The following is a 22541-nucleotide window of genomic DNA, read 5'->3' on the forward strand; positions in this document are numbered from 1 at the left end:
GCTTAGCGACTAAACAACAACAACAATAATGGTGTGGACAGCAGGAGAAGCAAGATTTGGGCTAATGTCTCTCTGGCTGGTTACTAAGGTCCATGGGGTGCAAACAGCAACAGTGTTTTTCATGAGCTCATGGGCTCCACCCAGTTCCTAATCTGAGCTCGTGACCTGAGAACTCATCTCCCAGACAACCAGAGTGATGCAGCAAACAGAGGGAGCTGAGCTGCCCGGGCAGGGTTGGAGGTACAAGCCCAGGATGGATGCGTGTGTGGGGGGTGGGGGCTGCCAACGTCCACAAGAGCCTCACCCAGCACCTCCCCACTACATGAGGAATCCAGCACCGGTCCTAGCAGGGCCACCAGGAGCTGAAAGGCCAGGAGTCTGGAAGGGTGGGGACCTGCGACGAGCACAAAAGACTGCTGTGCGGTCCTGGGGCCCTGGGGCCCTGGGAAAGGTTTGGGAGACTCAGGTTCCACACCTGGTCTTAACTCCCACGTGAATCCAACATCTGAGCCCCTCTCACCTCCTCTTTGCCCCCACCTCAGTCTGAGCCTCTGTCACAGCCTAGGCTATTTCCTTCCTTGTCCCTATAGTCAGTTTTCTTTTGGTAAAATATATAACAAAATTTGTCATTTTAACCATTTTTGTTTATTTTTTATTGGAGTATAATTGGCTCACAATGTTGTGTTAGTTCTGCTGTATAATAATGTGAATCAGATACCTGTGTACATACACTCCCTTCCTCGCGAGCTTCCCTCCCACCCTCCCTATCCCACCCCTCTAGATCATCACAGAGCACCAAGCTGAGCTCCCTGTGCTGTTTAACAGCTTCCCACCAGCTATCTATTTTCACAAGTGCACAATCCAACTGCCTTAATTACATTCACTGTTCGTGTAACTGTCACCATTATCTGTTTCTGAAACTTCCATCATTTTGAATAGAACTCTGTAGGCACAAAGTAATATGTCCCCCTATCCTTTTTCTCCCCCATCCCTGGTAACCTCTAATCTACTTTCCATCTCTATAAATTTGCCTACTCTCAATATTTCATAGAACTGGAATCATATAATGTTTGTCCCTTTGTGTCTGTCTTCTTTCACTTAGCATAATGTTTGCAAGGTTCATCCATGTTGTAGCCTGTGTCAGAACTTCATTCCTATTTATGGCTGAATAATACCCCTTGGTATAGATAGATCACATTTTGTTTATGCATTCATCTGTGGATGAATACCCTGCAGTCCATTTGTTTGCAACAGCTAGAATGATCCTGGGAAAATCATACTGCAGCACGAGTTTATTTAAACCTTCCTATGGCTCCTTGATTCATTTAGAGCTGTGGACCTTATCCTGCCAGGCTACTCTGTGCATGGAATTCTCCAGGCAAGAATACTGGACTGGGTAGCCATTCACTTCTCCAAGGTATCTTCCTGACCCAGGGATCAAAGCCAGGTCTCCTGCATTGCAGGCAAATTATCATCTGAGCCACCAGGGAAGCCCTTATTATAGCTAAAGAGCCCTAAAGAATTTGCTCTCACTCTCTGAATATGTGTGTGCATGCATGCACACACACCATTACCTCTGTACCCCTCCAACCTCATCCCTCCCCACTCTCTCCACTCCTTGCTGTTCTATGAACACCTCAGACTCATTATCACCTCAGGGCCTTTGCACATGCTGTTCCTTCTGCCTGCAATGCCTCCCCACTCCCCAGACATCTGCATGGCTAACACCCTTGTCTCCATCAGGTTTTTGCTCAGCTGTTACCTTCTCATAAGGCTCATCATGAACACCCTCTCTAAAACTGCAATCTGCCTCCTCTCCATCCATCGTTCCTGATCCCCCTCATCATGATCTAGTTTCCATAGCACTTGTCACTTTCTAATGTGTTATATAATTTATTATTTCCATTGTTTATTATCTGCATCCCATCTCTAGAATGTAAGCTCCATGAGATCAAGGATTTTTTTTTTGTCTGTTGTGTTCATTAGTATATCTGAAGCATGTTAACAGTGGCTGGTTTGCAGTAGGCACTCAGTAAATGCTTGTTGAATGAATGAGTATGAGTTGGGGCAGGTTGCTGCACTTCTCTGAGCTCCTGTTTCCCCATCTGTGAATCAGGGATTATGACCCATCCTTGGGGTGGGGGTGTTACAGTGTGTATCAGATAATGACTGTCCCTTCCCTTTGTAAATCGTAAAGCATTGAGCATGTAAGAGGGGGATGGAAAAAGAAATCTGATCTTCACGAGTACCCTCGAGGCCAGATGCTTCCCCTACGTACCTCGTTTTATCTCCATTTTACAGATGAGGAAACTAAGGCTCAGGGAGATGAAATAATGCCACTGGATCATGCAATGTGAAAGTGTCAGAACTTCAACCCAGCCACCTGGTTTTTTCTGTAAGTTGCTTCCAGCTCTGATTATTTCATAAGCTTAAGAAAAAACTCCACCTTCTCCAGGGACAACTCTGAGCCCAGGGGAATGGTAATGAGGATGAAGATGTGAATAATAGCTACCTTTTATTAAAAGCTTCCTACACATGTCAGGCTCACTTTACTACATGCCAGATGCTTTGCATATGCTCTGCTCATAAGATAGCAGGAAACTGGTGTCATTATTCCCTTGTAACAAAGGAGGAATCTGAGGATCCGAGAGGTCAGACCATTTGCGTGGGGCCACACAACTAAGGAAAAGCAGAGACAGCATTTGAGCCCAGAGCAATCCAGCTCCCGTGACCTTGAAAGAGACCTTGACCTTGTAGATGTGGTTTCTTTAATGCCACATAAGCTGCCACGCCCAACCCCGTGACCATCCCCAGGGACCTCCCCCAGGGACCTCCCCACTCCAAGCCAACCAAAGAGGGTGCTTTTGTAGGTGAGGGGGCAAGCAGAGCACCAAGCCCCCATGACTGCCCCTCTGTGTGTGCGGCAGGATATGGAAGGAATAAGGCGTCTGTGGGAACCTGGATGGGGATCCCACAAGCTTGCACTGCCAACAAAGACAAATGAATAGACCGCTCAGCAAACCAGGGCACTTCCACCCCAGAGCAGAACTGTCACTGGTAAATAAATCATCGAAGTTCCACTCTGGATATGCCAATTTCAGCAGGAAAAGATGAGCACATTTATCTGCCTGGTGACACCCTGGCTGTCTTCAGGCAGTGATGGGGTATGAAAATATTCCCAGCTTGCACTCTGCCCAGGGCTGTTTCCAAGGCAAGGGTGGTCGGGGTGGAGGGTGAGGAGAGGGTCTCATAGTAGGAATGGTGTTTGCCTCAGACTTCCTGTGGTTGCCCAGATGCACAGTCCTAATGCTTTCTATGTGCTTTTAGACGATCATAGTCATGGTAATCTCTCTCTTTAGTCACTAAGTCGTGTCCAACTCTTGCGACTCCATGGACTGTATGTAGCCTGCCAGGCTCCTCTGTCCATGGGATTCTCCAGGCAAGAATACTGGAATGGGTTGCCATTTCCTTCTCCAAGTCATAGTAATAGTTAGCATCTATTGAGAGCATACTAGGTGCCAGGCATGATGGTTTTTTAAATATAAATTATCTCACTAACTGGCTAAAAATAAAATATTGTTGAGGAATTTCTGTTTCACAGGAAAATGACTCCTTTGAGGGTGTCTATTCTTTTTCATGGGCTTCCCTAGTGGCTCAGATGGTAAAGAGTCCACCTGCAAAGTAGGGGACCTAGGTTCTACTCCTGGGTGGGGAAGTTCCCCTGGAGAAAGGAATGGTTGCCCACACCAATATTCTTGCACAGAGAATCCTATGGACAGAGGAACCTGGCGGGCTACCATCCATTATTCTCAAGCACCAAATTATGTCTACAATAGGTGGTCCAGCCCAGGGAACCTCCCAAGGACTTCACTAACTTCCCACCATCCCTGGCAGTAATATCTACCACATGCAGCTTCTCCTCTCTGTGGCTGGATTCTGGAAAAAAAAAAAAAATAATTTCTTTTTAAAGGAGACAACTGGAGATAAGGAAGGGAGGGAGACCAAGCAGGAAGCAGAAGAGAAGGATGTGGAAAAGCCAGCCTGTGGGGAAGCGAAGGATGGCCCAGGTCCAGGGCACCAGGACCTCAGAGCTGAGTTCTTCCATTCAGAGGAACCTGGTCATGCTGTCCTGCCAAGTTCTGCTGTGCCCTGCCAAAACATTATTGTCTTGGTGGGAAAAAGCTACTAAAATCCATTGTCCTTAGGAGGGGTTTCCAGAACCCTGCTGAGTCTGTGTTAGATCAGTGGAGTGGAGAGGATTGAGGAGGAGGCGTTGGGCAGGCACTTAGCAGGTTGATGTCACACACTTCTCAAAGCAGCCCCACTTGATGGAGGAGCCTAAGGTGAGGGAACTTGCCCACAACCTCATGCCACTGGTGGAATTTTATCATCAGGTGTCCCCAGATGTTTGCCATTGCAATTTTCCGAGCCCTGACTGGCTGGGGGAAGCCATAGGTGGCCCCTCCTCAGACACCTGTCCACCAAAACCCTCCTGAGTCCTGTCACAGGACAGCTTGTCCTGCAGCCAAGACTCTAAGTACACCCTGAAGCCTTCTCCATCTCTTAACTTTTTGGGTTCAGAGAATAAATCATCAACAACCAGAAATCAGCAATAATAAAAAATGAGGTGAAGTTGTCTTTATTAATAAGATCATAATAAATTAGGTTACAAAATAGCATGTGCAATATGATCCCATTTAAAAATTGCATAAAAGCAAAAGCCCTGGAGAAAAATAGGCACCTACTGTGAACAATGATTTTTTTTGAAGTAGGGGAAGGAAGATTTATGGATGATTTTTATCTTATTTTAGCTTATACATACTTTCTGACTTACCAACAATGTCCATGTGGTATGCATCTCACTTGCAAAATAGAGAACAAAATAAAAACATCATTTTCCCCTTGAAAGAAAGAATGACATGAATACTTTGGGAAACTTCTATAAAACTGCTGCTGCAGAACAGAGCAAGCATCTGCATTAATGGCTAGCATTGTTCTCCCACTGGGCTTTGTGCTTACGTTTTGTTTTTATAATGTTTTTCAGGGAACATGATGTAGCCAGATCTGGGCTCTAAAAAAATAGCATGATGGTGGAATAGATAAATAGGTAGGCCGTCAGAATTTCCATTATTTTTGTTTCTGTGTGGCGTAGAGAAAGAAAAAGAGGCCTGTCCTTGTGATTCACTATTTCCTTTTCCTCTTCTGCCTGTAGCTTCTAATATTCAAACAGATCAGTTCAGTTCAGTTCATTCGCTCAGTCGTGTCCGACTCTTTGTGACCCCGTGGACTGCAGCATGCCAGGCTTCCTTGTCCATCACCAACTCCCAGAGCTTGCTCAAACTTATGTCCATCGAGTCAGTGATGCCATCCAACCATCTCATACTCTGTCGTCCCCTTCTCCTGCCTTCAATCTTTCCCAGCGTCAGGGTCTTTTCCAAAGAGTCAGTTATTTGCATTAGGTGGCCAAAGTGTTGGCCAAAATACTTTGCATCAGGTGGCCAAAGTATTCAAACGTATGGGCCATCAAATTCCCTCATATCTCCTAGAGTTCTTCCTTCCTTTAAAGCCCCAACTACTCAGTCTCCACTAACCGGTCCCTACTTTGAAGATAGTTTCTTTGTTCAACGATTCAATAAAGCTCATAGAAAGTCAACTTTGTGGGAGAATGTATAGTCCAACAAGACACTGGAATTCAAATCCCACTCTGGTTGAGTTCACCTTCCTACGCTGCCTGAATTCAAATCCCCGCTCTGCCTTTGACTAACTAGATGATCTTGGGTGACTCACTCTGCCTGTCTGAGTCTCAGCATCCTTATCAGTAAAAAAGCAATAATTTCTATAGCCAACTTCCCAGGGTGGTTGAAGGAAATAACGCTTACAAAGCCTTTGGAAACATGTCCTCTATTTTCCCTCTCATGAAGGTGACCAAAGCATCAAGGTGGTCCTTGGGAACACAATGTTTTCTTTTAATTTTTAACAGAGTCTATTTGATTTACAATGTTGTGTTAGTTTCAGGTGTCCTGAAAAGTGGGTCAGTTATACATACACATATATCCACTCTTTTTCAGATTCTTTTCCCACGTAGGTCATTACAGAAGATTGAGTAGAGTTCCCTGTGCTACACGGTAGCTCCTTATTAGTTACCATTTTTTTTATTTATATTTTTTTGGCCACACCATGCAGCATGTGGGATCTTTATTCCCTGATCAGGGATCAAACCCATGCTCCCTGCATTAGGAGTGTGGAATCTTCACCACTGGACCACTGGGGAAGTCCCTAGTTATCGATTTTTACATATGGTAGTGGGTATATGTCAATCCCCATCTCCCAGTTTATCCCGTCGCCATTTTCCCTCTAGTAACCATAAGTTTACAGCAACGTTTTCTTCTCCTCTAAGGGTTCAAATGCAGCTTATAACTTTCTAGAAGGACTGGCCTGTCCCAGGTCTCCCACAGAACTGAGAAGAGCACAGCTCCACATTGGCACAAGAGACCTCAGACCAATACCTGGCTGAGAGCAGGCCACCAACACACCAGTTTTCTAAATCTGCCAAAAGTGTCTTGAAGCCTACCAGCTTTCTTGAATATTTTCAATGAATATGGATATGCTCTTACTAATAAATTAGTCTTGAACATTTTCAGTGAATATATTCTTCTCAGCGGCATTTTAAGCTCAATTTGTCTGAAGCTAAATATCATGGGAGCTGTTTGGCTTTCTTATGATGATCTTCTAATGAAGAATATATTCTTGAATATCTTAAGCAGAGTCTTGAATACAATTAAAACATCCTGAATACATTTTGGGTTAAGAGTATACAAGAAGTATAAATTCAATGAATATCATCATTGAGCATCTTAAACTAGCACAAGTATAAGAGTATAAGTCACTGACTGTCTTTAAGGGGGTGGTGTATTCACATTCATTAACTATATTTGATAAGAATTTTCCTTAAATAAGGTTTTGGGAAATTGGCAGTGCTGACTAATTTGAGCAGTTGGTCATCAGCTACTTGATTTTTCAGAGATCTTTGTATCACAGACTGACTTTTGGTGGATTGGCCTGAATCCTTCAAAGACCACTGGGGAAGATCACAGTGCCTCCTGGAGGCCTGAGTAAGTCCACCCAGATTCACCTCCAACCCTTCGGCTGGAGCCCTGATCTTCCAGCTCCAGCCTGACCTCTGGGGTGCCCCCATCCACTGGGCTCTGAAGGCAGCCCATATTTTGAGAGGAGCATGTCATTTTCATTCTTGTTAGCTATTTATGTTCCAGAAATATGGATAAGGGACTGAGAGCCAAAACTCATATATATAACACTAGCCTTGAATCGCAATACTTCCCCTGGCCAGTTGTGTGGCCTTGAGCAACTAACAAACCTCCCTGAGCTTTAGTTTTCTCTTGTGTAAACAGGGTCAAACTCAGTCCAACTCTAGAGTCACACGGACAATTCCATGAGAGAATTCCATAAAAGTACAGAGCTTAGGCACACGGTAAGAGACTAATACAGGACAGCTTTTATTGTTTCTCTGAAAAACTCATTTGTGGTTTTGAACATGTCTCCTCATGTTTCTAGCCCTTACTGTCCTCATCCGTAAAACATAAAATGGTAGAGTTGGATTAGATCCAAAGTTCTCAAAGTAAGGTCCATGGATGTCAGGAATTCTCCACAACACTTTCCAGGTGTCCATGAGATCAAAGCTAGTTGCCATGCCCTTCTCCAGGGGATCTTTTTGACCCAGGGATTGAACCCAGGTCTCCCACACTGCAGGCAGATTCTTTACTGTTTGAGCTACCTGGAAAGCCCTTTTATAATAACACTAAAGTGTTGTTTGCTTTTTTTCACCTTTATGCTCTCGTGGGTATAAAGGGGAATTGTCCAGAGTCTATAAGCCTGTGATATCACAATAAACTCAGAAGTAGCCATGAGAATCCAGTCACCTTCAATTATGAGATGTTAAAGAGTTTTGAAAAAATGTAAAGCAGTGTCCCTCTTCTCACTTTTTTAGGGGGGATAATATAGTTATTATCATATGTATAAACATTATACAATATGTTAATGTTTCATAGGCCTAATATTATTTTTATTTTTATAATGGATTTATAAATACATATTTTTAAAAAGTTGTCAGTTTTAATTTCTAATATGGTAAACAACAATAGATGTAACCATACAAACTGGGTTCTCATTTCAGAGTGTGAAGAGGTCCAGAGGCTAATAAATTTGAGAAGAGCTGGATTAGATTATTTCAGAAGGCCCAAGGATCTGGGGATGTTTTATGGCAGGCAGTTAATATATGTTGCCCATTCATCTGCATTCATTCATTCATTCTAGAGCATGTATTTAATGAGTGCTTCCTATGTGCCAGGCACTTTGCTAGACACTGGGGCTGTGATGTGGAACAACACATAGTTCCTGGCGGGGAAGAGGCTGATGGGAGTGTTCTTTGGGTGAAACAGACAGATTTTAGGATGGTCCTTATAGACAAGAGAGGAGGGAGACTTGTGTGGGCTAGGAGCAGAAAGAGGAAGACATCCCAGGCAAGGAAGCCAGCATCAGTGAAGCACGGCAGTGAGGATGCTCAGTTTGGTTTGCCAGAGCAGGCTGCCTGCTAAGAGGGAGACTCAAGCCAAGAATTAAGACGAGGATGTTTGGGAGTGCACAGGGAAAGAAGGACCGAGTATGTTGGGTAGTGATTCAAGAATGAGGATCTCGGGACTTCCCTGGCAGTCCAGTGGTTAAGAATCCACCTTCCACACATTTGAGTCAGTTCTAGCGAGGCAGGTGCATCTAGGAGCCTGTTAGAGTGAAGCAAGTCAGAAAGAGAAAAACAAATATCGTATATCAACACATATATATATGGAATCTATAAAAATAGTACTGATGAACCTATTTGCAGGGCAGTAATAGAGATGCAGACATAGAGAACAGATTTTGGATACAGCAGGGGAAGGAGAGGGTGTGACAAACAGAGAGCAGACTTGAAACATACACATTACCATATTAAAACAGATAGATAATGGAAATTTGCTGTGTAACACAGGGAGCTCAACACAGTGCTCTGTGACAACCTGGAGGGGTGGGATGATGTGGGCTCGGGGGAGGGTCCAGAGGGTGGGGACATAAGTATACTCATGGCTGATTGAGGTTGCCGTGTGGCAGAAGCCAACACAATATCGTAAAGCAATTATCCTCCAATTAGAAATAAATTAAAAAACAAAAGCATCTACCTTCCAGTGCCATGGATGTGGGTTCTATCCCTGGTCAGGGAACTAAAACAATTTTTTTAAGTTATTTATTTATTTTTGATGGCACTGGGTCTTCATTGCTGCGCAGGCTTTTCTCTAGTTGTGGAAAGCAGGGGCTCCTCTCTAGCTGCAGTGCATGGGCTTCTCACTGTGGTGGCTTCTCTTATTGTGGAGCACGGACTCTAGGCTCCCGGGCTTCAGCCATCGTGGAACACAGGCTTAGCTGCTCCAAGGCACGTGGGATCTTCCCGAACCAGGGATCAAACCTGTGTCCCCTGCCTTGGCAGGTAGATTCTTAACTTCTGGCCCCTAAAACAAATTTTTAATTAAAAAAAAAAAAATGAATGAGACTCTTTGCCTAGATCAGTGCCTCAGACAGAAGCAGCCAGAATGGATGTGGGGTCACCTAGAAGATATCTCAGGCTCTCTCTCCAGATCTTCAAATGTGTTCCTCCTCCCGGCTAAAACATACTGACCCACCCTCATGTCATCTTCATCTGCCTGACTCTCCTCACCCCCCAGCACTCTGCTCCCTCTTACCATGAAGGAAGCCTGTATTAGTAAGCTTAGGTGGCTGTAACAAAACAGTGCAGACTGCGTGGTTTAAACAACAAGCATTTATTCCTTAAAATTACAGAGGCTAAAATTCCAAGATAATGGTGCCCCAGATTTGGTTTCCGGTGTGACTCTTCCTGGCTTGCAGAGGGCTGTCTTCTGACTTCGGCCTCACCTGGCCTTTCCTCGGTGCATGCACTGGGGAGTGGCCAGGGAAGGAGCTTGTAAGGACACTAACCCTATTAGATTAGGGCCCTGCCCTTCAGTTCAGTCCAGTCGCTCAGTGCTGTCCGACTCTTTGCGACCCCATGGACTGCAGCACGCCAGGCTTCCCTGTCCATCACCAACTCCCGGAGCTTGCTCAAACTCACGTCCATCGAGTCGGTGATGTCATTCAACCATCTCATCCTCTGTCGTCCCCTTCTCTCGCCTTCAATCTTTCCCAGCATCAGGGTCTTTTCAAATGAGTCAGTTCTTTGCATCAGGTGGCCAAAGTATTGGAGTTTCAGCTTCAACATCAGTCCTTCCAATGAATATTTAGGACTGATTTCCTTTAGGATGGACTGGTTGGATCTCCTTCCAGTCCAAGGGACTCTCAGGAGTCTTCTCCAACAGCACAGTTCAAAAGCATCACAGTTCAAAAGCATCAGTTCCCTGCCCTTATGATCTCATTTAACCTTCATTACTTCCTTCAGAACCCCATCTCTAAATGCAGCCACCCCAAGTGTTAGTGTCACTTCAACCAATGAATTTTGGGGACCACAGACCTTCAGTCTGTACCAGAGCCATTTCCAGTTGTCACCACCTCCTTGCTCTGAATTCTGCGATCCACACCCCTACTGGGAAAGGAACTTCTGGTGGTGAAAACATAAACATCCTCACCCCAAGAAGAGACAGAGAAAAAAAGAAAAAAATTCGCCCCAGCAGCAAATACTGAGAAACTTGCCTGAGCCCTCCCAGACTTCCCACACAAACGCAAACAGACCCTGGAGGCTTCCACACCTGTCGTCTTTTCTTAGTTTACCGGATTAAAGATATTTGCCACCAAGATGCTTTTATTAGCCGTGTGATTAGGATTAATGTTTTCCTTCAGCAGACAGTCATTTCTGGAGCATAAACCTGTGGCCATCTAAAGAAACACCATAGAGGAAGCCTAAGCAGGCAGCTTTTCCCCATTTTTCTCACAGGAGCTATTATCCATTCTTTTTTTCCCACCCTCTTTGTTTTATTATTTTTTAACTACATAAAAATATTTTATGAAAAGAGAGTCAGAAACCTCAGAAGATAATGAAAACCACCCACATTTCCTCTCTTCAGAAGAGGAGATAACCACTATTTTCATTTCATTTGTTTCTTTCTAGTCAACATTTCTATATTAAATATGTAGACATTTATTATTTTATTATTATTTTACAAAAAGCCTCTCAAACTTGACTTGTATCCTCCTATTTTGTTATTATATGAGTTTCCTTCCCTGCTGGTAAACATTGATTCCTTTTTTGATTTCCGCCTACTCTACTATTCCACTATATGGATGTGTAATCATTTATTTAAGCACAGTTCTGTTGAGGCTCATCTAAATTGTTTCTAATCTTTTATGCTTATAAATGAAGCTGATATAACCATCTGGTAACTAAATATTTGTACTCAGTCACTCTTTCATTCTGAGGGTAAATTCCTAGAACCAGTATTTTTGAATTAATGGGTAGGCACTCTTTAGCTGGTATTGTTGCATGTTCCTGAAATACATACACTATTTCACTATCAAAACGAAAGGGTTTCTTTTCTTCCTTTCTTTACCCCTTGTTGGGAGAGATCTTTGAAAAGACAGAGGGAGTAGTCAGAAGTTTTTAAAATATAATAATGGGGACTTCCTTAGTGGTCCAGTGGTTAAGACTCTACACTCCCAATGTACATGGGTTTCTGAAGGATATTATATAATAACAAAAAAGGATACAAGTCAGGTTTGAGAGCCTTTTTGTAAGATAATAATAATAATAAACATCCATATATTAAATATAGAAATGTTCCCTCTGGTCAGGGAACTAATATCCCACATGCCACACAGCCAAACAAACAAAAATAAGCTACCAAAAAAATAAGTAAAATATAGTAATGCATTGGTGTAATACTGGGAGATTTCATTGATCATTAAATCGGCATCTCGTCCCACATATTTAAGTACCTTGAATTCAGCTGGCTTTCATTAAATGTAAAACATCATCAAGTTTAATATGCATCATTATATTATGTAAAATTAAGAAATAAATTTAAAAAATCTCTTCCAATTAAGTCACTATGCAATGCCTTCATAGTCCTTTTAAATACCTTGATTGATCACACAGTCCTTTGAAAGTCCCTTCATCTGTTCCCAGGGATTTGGCAACTTCTTTTACCTCTTGTTGCTTGGCTTGATGTGACAAGAAAACCTTTAGCACGTATCTAAGTGACAAAATGCAATACAGCTTCATCTATCATGATTTCGTCCTTTTTAGGGGTTCTGTCAAGATCTGGTTGTTACTCTGCAAGAAAATATGAAACTGGAGTCATTCCCTCAAAGACAAGAATTTGCTTCATGATGACCAGATCTCCACCCCTCTGCTGTGCTTGGACGTCTTTCTGTGCACACAGAAACTTCCCATTCAATGCTGACTCATATCATGGCACCATCTTTCTGAAGATACGTTAATGGTGATTGAAATCAGCATGTGGAGGCTGGGCAGTGTACATAACTCAGTTGAAGTAAGGACCATCTGAACAGCTAGGACCAAGTTGGCTTGGGCACAGGGAGTGAAATGAGATCACGCCAAAATGCATCTCAATGTCAGGGATGTTAAAATCAGAAAAAGCATGCATCTTCGAATGGATGCAATAGGATTAGTGGGAGCCTCACAAAGTTAAAAGAGATAAATATTAACACAAGTATGCTGGTAATTTTGCTCCCCTTTCCACTCAGTGTGCCCCAGAATAGGCCTGAGATGGGAAATGTAGACCTGATGAATTTCCTGTGGGGGTCATTTCTCACTTGTCGCAGGATGAGATTAGCTTTGCCACACTGAAGGTGGCTGTAGAGTTTAAAGATACACAGATACATGTATCTATTGATATTTTGTAGAGAGATGGATATAGACATAGATCAACATGAAACCTAAGCAAAATCTCAAGAAACAGCCTTCTACTCCAATTTTGAAGGAAAACTTAGTGAGAGACGATATGTAGTTCTCCAATATAATGCCTCTTAAGACATTTTCAAGGGCAATTTTTAATTTTGTGATTGTCACTTTTTGTTGCTATTCCAGGATAGAGCTGGGACATAGGAGGAAAGGAGGGGAAAAGAGGCAAGAGAACATGAACACAGGGAGAGAAGATGGAGAAAAACTGGGGAGAAAAGAACATACCCCACTGGGCCACGTCTGAGTGGAATTCTAGAATAACTGAAAGGAATTTAATGGAAAAAGTCATTTTTGCCTCAATCTTCAGACTTCCCATTTGTTTGAGACTAGCCACCTGTATGATTGTTTTTTATTTTTTTATTTTTTGACATCTATGTGCCCTTCCAAATGCTATGACATTCAATAGCAAGATAACTTTTCTTGAATGGCCACCAGACCTCACCAAGATCAAAGCATTGTGATAAGAGCTTTGCTGACTTCCTCATCCATTCCCCATGGCAACCTTATGAATTAGGAATGACTGATTTCCATGGTATAGATGAAGAAACTGAGACTCTGGGAGACCAAGAAACGAGCCCAAGACCACAAAGTTGGGAAATAGAGAGGAAGTCAAGTGAGGAGGAGATGTGAATGGGATGAGGAGACAGGATCCCTGTTTGTATCAGGTCTTACTTATTGCTGCATCACAAATTACCACAAACTTAGAGGCTTGTGGGAATTCTGTACTTTCCACTTAATTTTTTCCGTAAATCTAAAACTGCTCCAAAATTGTGTGTTAATTTTAAAGCATATATCCTTGAAAACCCACCATGCAAAAACAACCACTTTTCAGTGATTAAACTTTCATTCTCGTTTCCATGCAAATATATTTATGTATGCAATGAGCCTTTGCCCAGCAAGGGCATGCCCATTTTTAAGAGTTTCAATACAAAAGATCAAACCCCAGGAAACATGAGTGCTCTTCCCCCTGCACCCTGAGCAACACTGGAACTCCCCCCAGGCTCACACGGAACCACAGGCCTCTTATGTTTGTTTTATTCCCTTTATTCTTGCAGCAAGTGGCAGGTGCTGAGGGATGTCTGGCTGGCTGCCTGCTGTACCTGGCTGTGTAGAGAGGGATCAGGGGACAGAGTTCACCTTGGCTTCAGCCTCTGAGCCCCAGGCCTGGCTGTCTCTGCAGACTTCAGCTGGAGAGAGTCAGAGTGGAGGCCGAGAGGCGCTCAAGGCAGATGAGTTCTGGCCTTTCGCCAGGATTAACAGTTGTCAATAAAGCTCCTGCAAAGTCTCGTCGGGATCAAGTCCCATGGCCCCTCCACATCTGCCCCAAACCCTGGCCCTCTTGAAACTATACCAATCAAAGTCAATTCGACAAGAGTCCCACGCATGATTCCAGCCCTAGGGCAAGACAGCCCAGGAAGGAGGACAGCAAGCCAGCCATCAGACAGATATTTCAAAGTGCAGAGCTAATGGTAAGTGACCCTGGATAAATAATCTTCCTCCTAACTATAAGGTTGAAAATATCCCAAACCCTTAAGAGTGTTGGTAAGAAACCTAAAACAGAATGGTTGAGAGGGTAAGCCCCTCTGCTGACCTTCAAATCCCGACCCAGTCCTTAGCTGTGTCTCCTGGAACAAGTTAACCTCTCTGAGCCTCAGTTTCCTCATTTGTAAAATATCGTAATAGTGGTCACTTGATAGGATCCTTGTGGGGAGTGAATGAGATGATTGATGTTAAGTGTTTAGTCCACCATAAACCCTCCATTTAAATAGCTGTTATGAATATTCAAGAGCCATTAGAAACCTGTGAATGTCACCCCTTCCCCACTGGTTTGCAGATTAGGTGACTGAGGCCCAGAGAAGGAAATATCTTGCCCAGAGTCACACAGTGAGTTGCTGACCCTGGCTGGAAGTTTGGCTTTTGAAGCTCCAATCCAATGCCCTTTTGGCTGGACCCCAGTAGCCTTTCTTGCAAGTTGCAGAGTGTTCAGATCCTGACCTTTTCCGGCTTCCTTGGCTCTGTTTTGCCTCTGGAGGCCCTAATGAAATATGGAGCAGGTGCAAGCAGCATCTCAGACAGTAGCTCTCTATTCAGAACATTATTTAGGGCTCGAGTCTGTTCAGCATGAAATTTAATCACTCCATCAATATTGTGACAAGCTTGTCAGAGAGCTGGGGACCAGCTGGGAGGTACCTGGTTGCCAAGGATGCCTTCATTCCTTTGGTTTCTCCGTTGGACCTTCAAGAGCCAATCCTGAAGTCAGGAGTTAGGGGAGACCAGGGAAGTTTCCCATCTTGGCTAATGGCTAGGAAAGTGGACAGGGACACTCTGAATGATCTGGTCCCTCCCTGCCTCCCTCCCAATCTCATCGCTACTGTAATCCCTGGTGCTACCTGTGCTCAAACCTCTCTGCTTTTCTTTTCATTCCTTGAATACACTGATCCCATTCATGCCTCAGGGATTTTGCACCTGCTTTTTCCTCTGCCTGCAATACTGTTTCCAGCACTTTGCACAGCTGGCTTCTTCTTATCACTCAGGTATCAACTCAAATGTCACCTCCTCAGATGAACTTTCCTGATGATTTTATCTACAGAAGTTTCCCTCTTCCACCATCACTCATCCCAGGTTATTTTCCACAATACCTATCACCTTCTGAAAGGATCATATTTAATACTTGTTCATGCAATTTGTTGTCTGTCTTCTTCCATCAAAAGGTAAGCTCTAGGAGGCTAGAGATTTGGGGCTGTTTTATTCATTGTTACCTCCTTGCCTGGGCCCAGGAAAGTCTGTCATTAGTAGGAAGGAGGTTAACAGTTTTTGCAGATATGCATATATATCACACACATGTGAACACCTACACAAATCCCCATTCCTGGAGCTTAACTCTAATGGGTAAAAAGACAATAAAATAAACCATACACTTAGGCATATGCACACACTTCATTCATATATATCAGGGGATGGAATTGCTATTTTAAATGAGGTGGGATCCAGAAGGCCTGGTTAAGAAAGTGGCAGAATGAACCACATGGATGTCTCATGAAAAAGTGTTTCAGGCAGAAGATTCGGCAAGTGCAAAGGCTGAGGTAGGAGCATACCTGACATTCTCAGGAAGACAGAGGCTAGTGTTGCTGGATGGAGTGAACAAGGAGGGATGTGAGAAGAGCTGAGGCCAGAAGTGGGTGGAGGCTGGAAATCATACAGGGCTCAGTAAGCAATTTGAAAGACTCAGGCTTTTACTCAGAACATATGGGAGGCCCCTGGAGCATTTTGAGCAGAGAGTAACAAGTTTTTGCAGCACTTCCAGATGTTGCTTTCAGAATAGAATGGAAGTCAACAACTAAGGTGCAGATTTTAAAATTTATTTATTTATTTATTGGCCATGCTGCCTGGCAGGCAGGATCTTAGTTCCCTAACCAGGGATCAAACCCATGCCCCAGCAGTGGAAGTGTGGAGTCCTAACTACTGGACCAGCAAGGAATTCCTTAAGATACAATTTTTTTGTCATAGAATAAATTCAAAGCTGGCTGAGCATAATAGTGCAAAAAATGTGTTTAATAGATTAAGAAATCTCTAGAAGGGGAGAATAGAATAGAATAAAGGGATTGAGGGTGCAGTTGGGAGATTATTACAATAATCTAGTGAGGAACTATGGTGGCTCAGCCCAGGCCCAAGACTGCAATAGGTAACAGCACGTTTTCTAACAGTTCCATCCTCCCCTTCTTCCATAGAGACAGATCAGCACATGGCTGCTTAGCTGGGGACTACATTTCCCAGCTTCCCCTGGGTCAAGATGGAATTAACCAATGGAATGTGAGCACAAGCAACGAGTTAGCTAGTGCCATATTTGCTTAAAAGAAAATTGTGTGTGATATTCTTTTTCTCCTTTCCCCTTTTTACAAAGCAGAGGGATGTGCTTGGATGCAGCCTAACCATGCAGATGAGGACAGTTCTGGAGAAAGAACCTGGGTCCCCAAAGAGGATGTGGAGCAAAGTCTGATTTATTCCAGACCACTCATCCCAGGACTTCTTCACAAGTAAGAAAGGAACTTCTGCCTTCCTTAATCCACTGCATTTTGGGGTTCTTTGTTACAGCAGCTTAACCTTCACCTCAACTACTGCACAGACTTTGTGGAAGATTTGGGAATATCAGGAGTGAATTATAGCACAGTGTAGAATAGGAAACAACCTAAAATACAATATTCACCATCTCCATCCTTTGTTGTTGTTCAGTCGCTCAGTCATGTCCAACTCTTCATAACCCCATGGACTGCAGCACGCCAGGCTTCCCTGTTCTTCACCATCTCCCGGAGCTTGCTCAAACTCATGTCCATTGAGTCGGTGATGCCAACCATCTCATTCTCTGTTGTCCCCTTCTCCTCCCACCTTCAATCTTTCCCAGCATCAGGGTCTTTTCCAGTGAATAAGCTCTTTGCATCAGGTGGCTAAAGTATTGGAGCTTCAGCTTCAGCATCAGTCCTTCCAATGAATATTCAGGGTTGATTTCCTTTAGGATCTCCATCCTTAAAGCTCCTTAACTAAGACCCTACAGGGAACTTCTTGCGGACTGGCTTTCCCTTTAGGTCCCTTGCCTGTTACCTCTTCTGATTATGCATTCTTACTCCCCCGATCTACATTCTTTGCCAACTTCCCCAGTGCCAGAGGATATCTGCAAACTTTGATTTTATTTTCTTAAGCAAATGAGTATTTTCTCAATCTTTAACACAGACAATATCCTGAGCCTTCCTCAGTGTTAATCAAAATTCTTGGTGGTGCATCCTCACAAAAGATGGAGGCATCCAGCCCAAGTCTCCATCCTAATACTAAGAATTAGCAGAAATGAGGAAATCATGGTTTTCCTTTCGCTTGTCTCATAGTAAATTTGTTGGTGGACCTCCCTTCCCTAAAAAATTACCCTCAGTAAGCACAGAGCAGTGGGAGCACAGTGGCGCAGGAGAAAATATATCTTCCTCTAGCCTGAGAAAACTTTAGCGTTTGCTTCTGGGGTTTTAAATCCTCTCTCCCATTTACTTGTATACAAATATTTATACAACAAGCAGCCCTGGATCCTAATCCGCGTGGCTCTTTCATGCAGGCAGACACTCAGGCACACACAGACTTGCGGAGAGCTGAGTCATTCAGGGAGGTCCCTGGCTGTCCATTCTACTCTGTTTGCCTTTCCAATGCCAACTCCTGAGCACACTTCCCTGCCCCCAGCTCTGTGTCCTTTCTGCTCATTGATTCTTTGGGTGCCTCACCAGAATTCACGGTGGGGACTTTCTGCTGCCTCATTTCCTCCCTTCTTTTCTGGTCTGTTACATTCACTACTAACACTGTGAAGCCAGTTGTAAAATGCATCAGAAACAAGACCTCCTCTTGAAGTCCCTGGAAGCCAAACTCATGCTTGGCACAGTAGGGTTTTGCTGTCCTATTAGAAAGGACTGTCTTTTCCACCCCTGACTAGGGCTACTGACCACAGGACACCTCTGCTCTGCTGAGCACCCACACCACCGACCACCTGCTCAGCCAGTGTGGGGGAAATATGACACACAGGATCTTGGAGAGTGAACTCCAAGACTCTGGCCCAGGATCTGACCAGAAATAACCCCCGTTGCCTCCTTGGGTGTGAGGGGATGGATGGGCATCAATTGGGGAATTATGTGTTTGTGTGCATGTCTCTATTTGGACCGGTGTGGATGCCCATTGTGTGCTGACCAGATGTGTTGTTACGTGCTTACAGTATAGGTTATCTACATAGGCAAACCACTTCAGTATTCTTGCCTTGAGAACCCCAACGTCAAATGGCAAAAAGATATGACACTGAAAGATGAACTCCACAGGTCAGTAGGTGCCCAATATGCTACTGGAGAAGAAAGAAGAGATGAAGCCGAAGAAGAAAGAAGATGAAAGAAAGAGATGAAAAAGAAAGAAGAGATGAAGCCAAAGCAAAAACAACACCCGGTTGTGGATGTGACTGGTGATAGAAGTAAAGTCCAGTGCTGTAAAGAGCAATATTGCATAGGAACCTGGAATATTAGGTCCATGAGTCAAGGCAAATTGGAAGTCATCAAACAGGAGATGTCAACAGTGAACATCGACATTTTAGGAATCAGTGAACTAAAATGGACTGGAATGGGTGAATTTAACTCAGATGACCATTATATCTACTACTGTGGGCAAGAATCCCTTAGAAGAAATGGAGCCCTCATAATCAACAAAAAAAGTCTGAAATGCAGTTCTTAGGTACAACCTCAAAAACAACAGAATAAAGTCTGTTCATTTCCAAGGCAAGCAATTCAATTTCACAGTGATCCAAGTCTATCCCCCAACCAGTAATGCTGAAGAAGCTGAAGTTAAACGGTTCTATGAAGACCTACAAGACCTTTTAGAACTAACACCCAAAAAAGATGTCCTTTTCGTTATAAGGGGCTGGAATGCAAAAATAAAAAGTCAAGAGATACCTGGAGTAACAGGCAAATTTGGCCATGGAGAACAAAATGAAGAAAGGCAAAGGCTTTTGCCAAGAGAACGCACTGGTCATAGCAAACACACTCTTCCAACAGCATAAGAGAAGACTCTACACATGGACATCACCAGATGGTCAACACTGAAATCAGACTGATTATATTCTTTGCAGCCAAAGAAGGAGAAGCTCTATACAGTCAGCAAAAACAAGACCGGGAGCGGACTGTGGCTCAGACCATGAACTTCTTATTGCCAAATTCAGACTTAAAGCAAGTAGGGAAAACCACTAGACCATTCAGGTATGACATGAATCAAATTCTTTATGATTATACAGTGGAAGTGACAAGTAGATTCAAGGGATTAGATCTGATAGAGTGCCTGAAGAACTATGGACAGAGGTTCGTGACATTGTACAGAAGACAGTGATCAAGACCATCTCCAAGAAAAAGAATTGCAAAAGGGAAAAATAGTTGTCTGAGGAGGCCTTAAAAATAGCTGAGAAAAGAAGAGAAATGAAAGGCAAAGGAGAAAAGGAAAGATATACCCATTTGAACACAGAGTTCCACAGAATAGCAAGGAGAGATAAGAAAGCCTTCCTCAGTAATCAATGCAAAGAAATAGAGGAAAACAATAGAATGGAATAGACTAGAGATCTCTTCAAGAAAATTAGAGATACCAAGGGAACATTTCATGCAAAGATGGGTACAATAAAGGACAGAAATGGTATGGACCTGACAGAAGCAGAAGATATTAAGAAGAGTTGGCAAGAATACACAGAAGAACTATACAAAAAAGGTCTTTATGACCCAGATAACTATGATGGTGTGATCACTCACCTAGAGCCAGAAATCCTGGAATGCGAAGTCAAGTGGGTCTTAAGAAGCATCACTATAAAAAAAGCTAGTGGAGGTGATGGAATTCTAGTTGAGCTATTTGAAATCCTAAAAGATGATGTTGTGAAAGTGCTGCACTCAATATGCCAGCAAATTTGGAAAACTCAGCAGTGGCCACAGGACTGGAAAAGGTCAGTTTTCACTCCAGTCCCAAAGAAAGGCAATGCCAGACAATGTTCAAACTACCACACAATTGCACTCATCTCACACACTAGCAAAGTAATGCTCAAAATTCTGCAAGCCAGGCTTCAACTATATGTGAATGGTGAACTTCCAGATGTTCAAGCTGGATTTAGAAAAGGCAGAGGAACCAGAGATCAAATTGCCAACATTGGTTGGATCATAGAAAAAGCAAGCATGTTCCAGAAAAACATCTACTTCTGCTTTATTGACTACACCAAAGCCTTTGACTCTGTGGATCACAACTAACTGTGGAAAATTCTGAAAGAGATGGGAATACTAGACCACCTGACCTGCCTCCTGAGAAATCTGTATGCAGGTCAAGAAGCAACAGTTAGAACTGGACATGGAACAGAGTGGTTCCAAATCGGAAAAGGAGTACATCAAGGCTGTATACTGTCACCTTGTTTATTTAACTTATATGGAGAGTACATCATGCAAAATGCTGGGCTGGATGAAGCACAAACTGGAATCAAGATTGCCGGGACAATAACCTCAGATATACAGATGACACCACCCTTATGGCAGAAAGCAAAGAGGAACTAAAGAGCTTTTTGGTGAAAGTCAAAGAGGAGAGTGAAAAAGTTGGCTTAAAACTCAACATTCAGAAAACTAAGATCATGGCATCCAGTCCCATCACTTCATGGCAAATAGATGGGGAAACAATGGAAACTGTGGCAGACTTGAGTTTTTTGAGCTCCAAAATCACTGCCGATGGTGACTGCAGCCATGAAATTAAAAGACTCTTGCTCCTTGGAAGAAAAGCTATGACCAACCTGATAGTGTATTAAAAAGCAGAGCCATTACTTTACCAACAAAAGTCTATCTAGTCAAAGCTATGATTTTTCCAGTAGTCATGTATGGATGTGAGAGTTGGACTATAAAGAAAGCTGAGTGCCAAAGAACTGATGCTTTTGAACTGTTGTGCTGGAGAAGACTCTTGAGAGTCCCTTGGACTGCAAGGAGATCAAACCAGTGCATCCTAAAGGAAATCAGTCCTGAATATTCATTGAAAGGACTGATGCTGAAGCTGAAACTCCTATACTTTGGCCGCCTGATATGAAGAACTGACTCATTGGAAAAGACCCTGAAGCTGGGAAACACCAAAGGCAGAAGGATAAGAGGACAACAGAGAATGAGATGGTTGGATGGCATCACCTACTCAATGACCATGAGTCTGAGCAAGCTCCAGGAGTTGGTGAAGGACAGGGAGGCCTGGCGTGCTGCAGTCCATGGGGTCGCAAAGAGTCAGACACAACTGAACAACTGAACTGAGTTGAACTGAACCGACATAGGTGCGTGGGTCTACGTAAGTGGGAGGATCTCTCTCTCTCTCTCTCTCTGTATATTTATGTTATTGCTTCCTGCTTATTTCTCCAGCCCTCCTCATATTGTTCTTCCAGTCCATATTCTAAACACACACTCTTCGTATACTCCTCATTCTCTCCAATCCCTATCCCTCTCTCAGATATTCTCTTTGCATCTTTCTTTCATTGTCTCTTACTGTTTGTCTCTTTCTCTCTTAACTTGCTTCTCTTTCTTTCCCTTCTCCCCTTCCCTTCTCCCTCCTGCTCCTCCTTTTTCTCATCCTCACCTACCCTCACCCTTGCTCTCCCCCCTCCCCCCTACCTCCTTTATACACCAGTGTCTTCCTCCACACCCATCTCACCTAGCTAACTCCTTCTTCTCCTTTGCCCTCAGCCCATCTATCCCTTCTTTCTTCCTGAGCCCCAGGACAGCCTTGGCCCCTGTTGGGGGAACACCCACAGGCCTCCCCTCTTCCCCATCCATAACTGGCTCACGAACTGTGATGCTACTCCCTGTTTCCCTCTGCCTTCCCTTCCCATGATGATCTTACATTGTGTCACCTTAGTTAAATAAAAATCATTGCCCCAAACTGCCTTCCCTGTAGGGTTCTGCATTTGAATCTGCCACAATAAGATTTGGGGCAAGCTTCAGAAGGTGGGCATGAAGCAGCAACTAGCCATGTTTATGCTCAGAAGGGCAGCGACATCAGTTCAGTCCTAGGGGCA

The 22541-nt window shown here is 43.6% G+C and overlaps 1 long non-coding RNA gene across 1 annotated transcript in view; it reads left to right on the forward strand.

The window, feature by feature from the left end:
- Positions 1–190: 190 nt before the first annotated feature.
- The window catches only part of LOC145525874 (uncharacterized), a 79880-nt gene continuing 57529 nt past the window's right edge, over positions 191–22541 (forward strand). The window contains exons 1-9 of the long non-coding RNA XR_014068472.1: positions 191–240; positions 2302–2395; positions 7022–7112; positions 12296–12491; positions 13100–13138; positions 14029–14442; positions 15508–15684; positions 16702–16783; positions 16878–17007. This is a non-coding gene — a long non-coding RNA (uncharacterized LOC145525874). The remainder of the gene's footprint in view (positions 241–2301; positions 2396–7021; positions 7113–12295; positions 12492–13099; positions 13139–14028; positions 14443–15507; positions 15685–16701; positions 16784–16877; positions 17008–22541) is intronic.

Source organism: Giraffa tippelskirchi, chromosome 11 (assembly GCF_054371585.1).
Source record: "Giraffa tippelskirchi isolate mGirTip1 chromosome 11, T2T-mGirTip1v1.2.pri, whole genome shotgun sequence".
Taxonomy (NCBI): domain Eukaryota; kingdom Metazoa; phylum Chordata; class Mammalia; order Artiodactyla; family Giraffidae; genus Giraffa; species Giraffa tippelskirchi.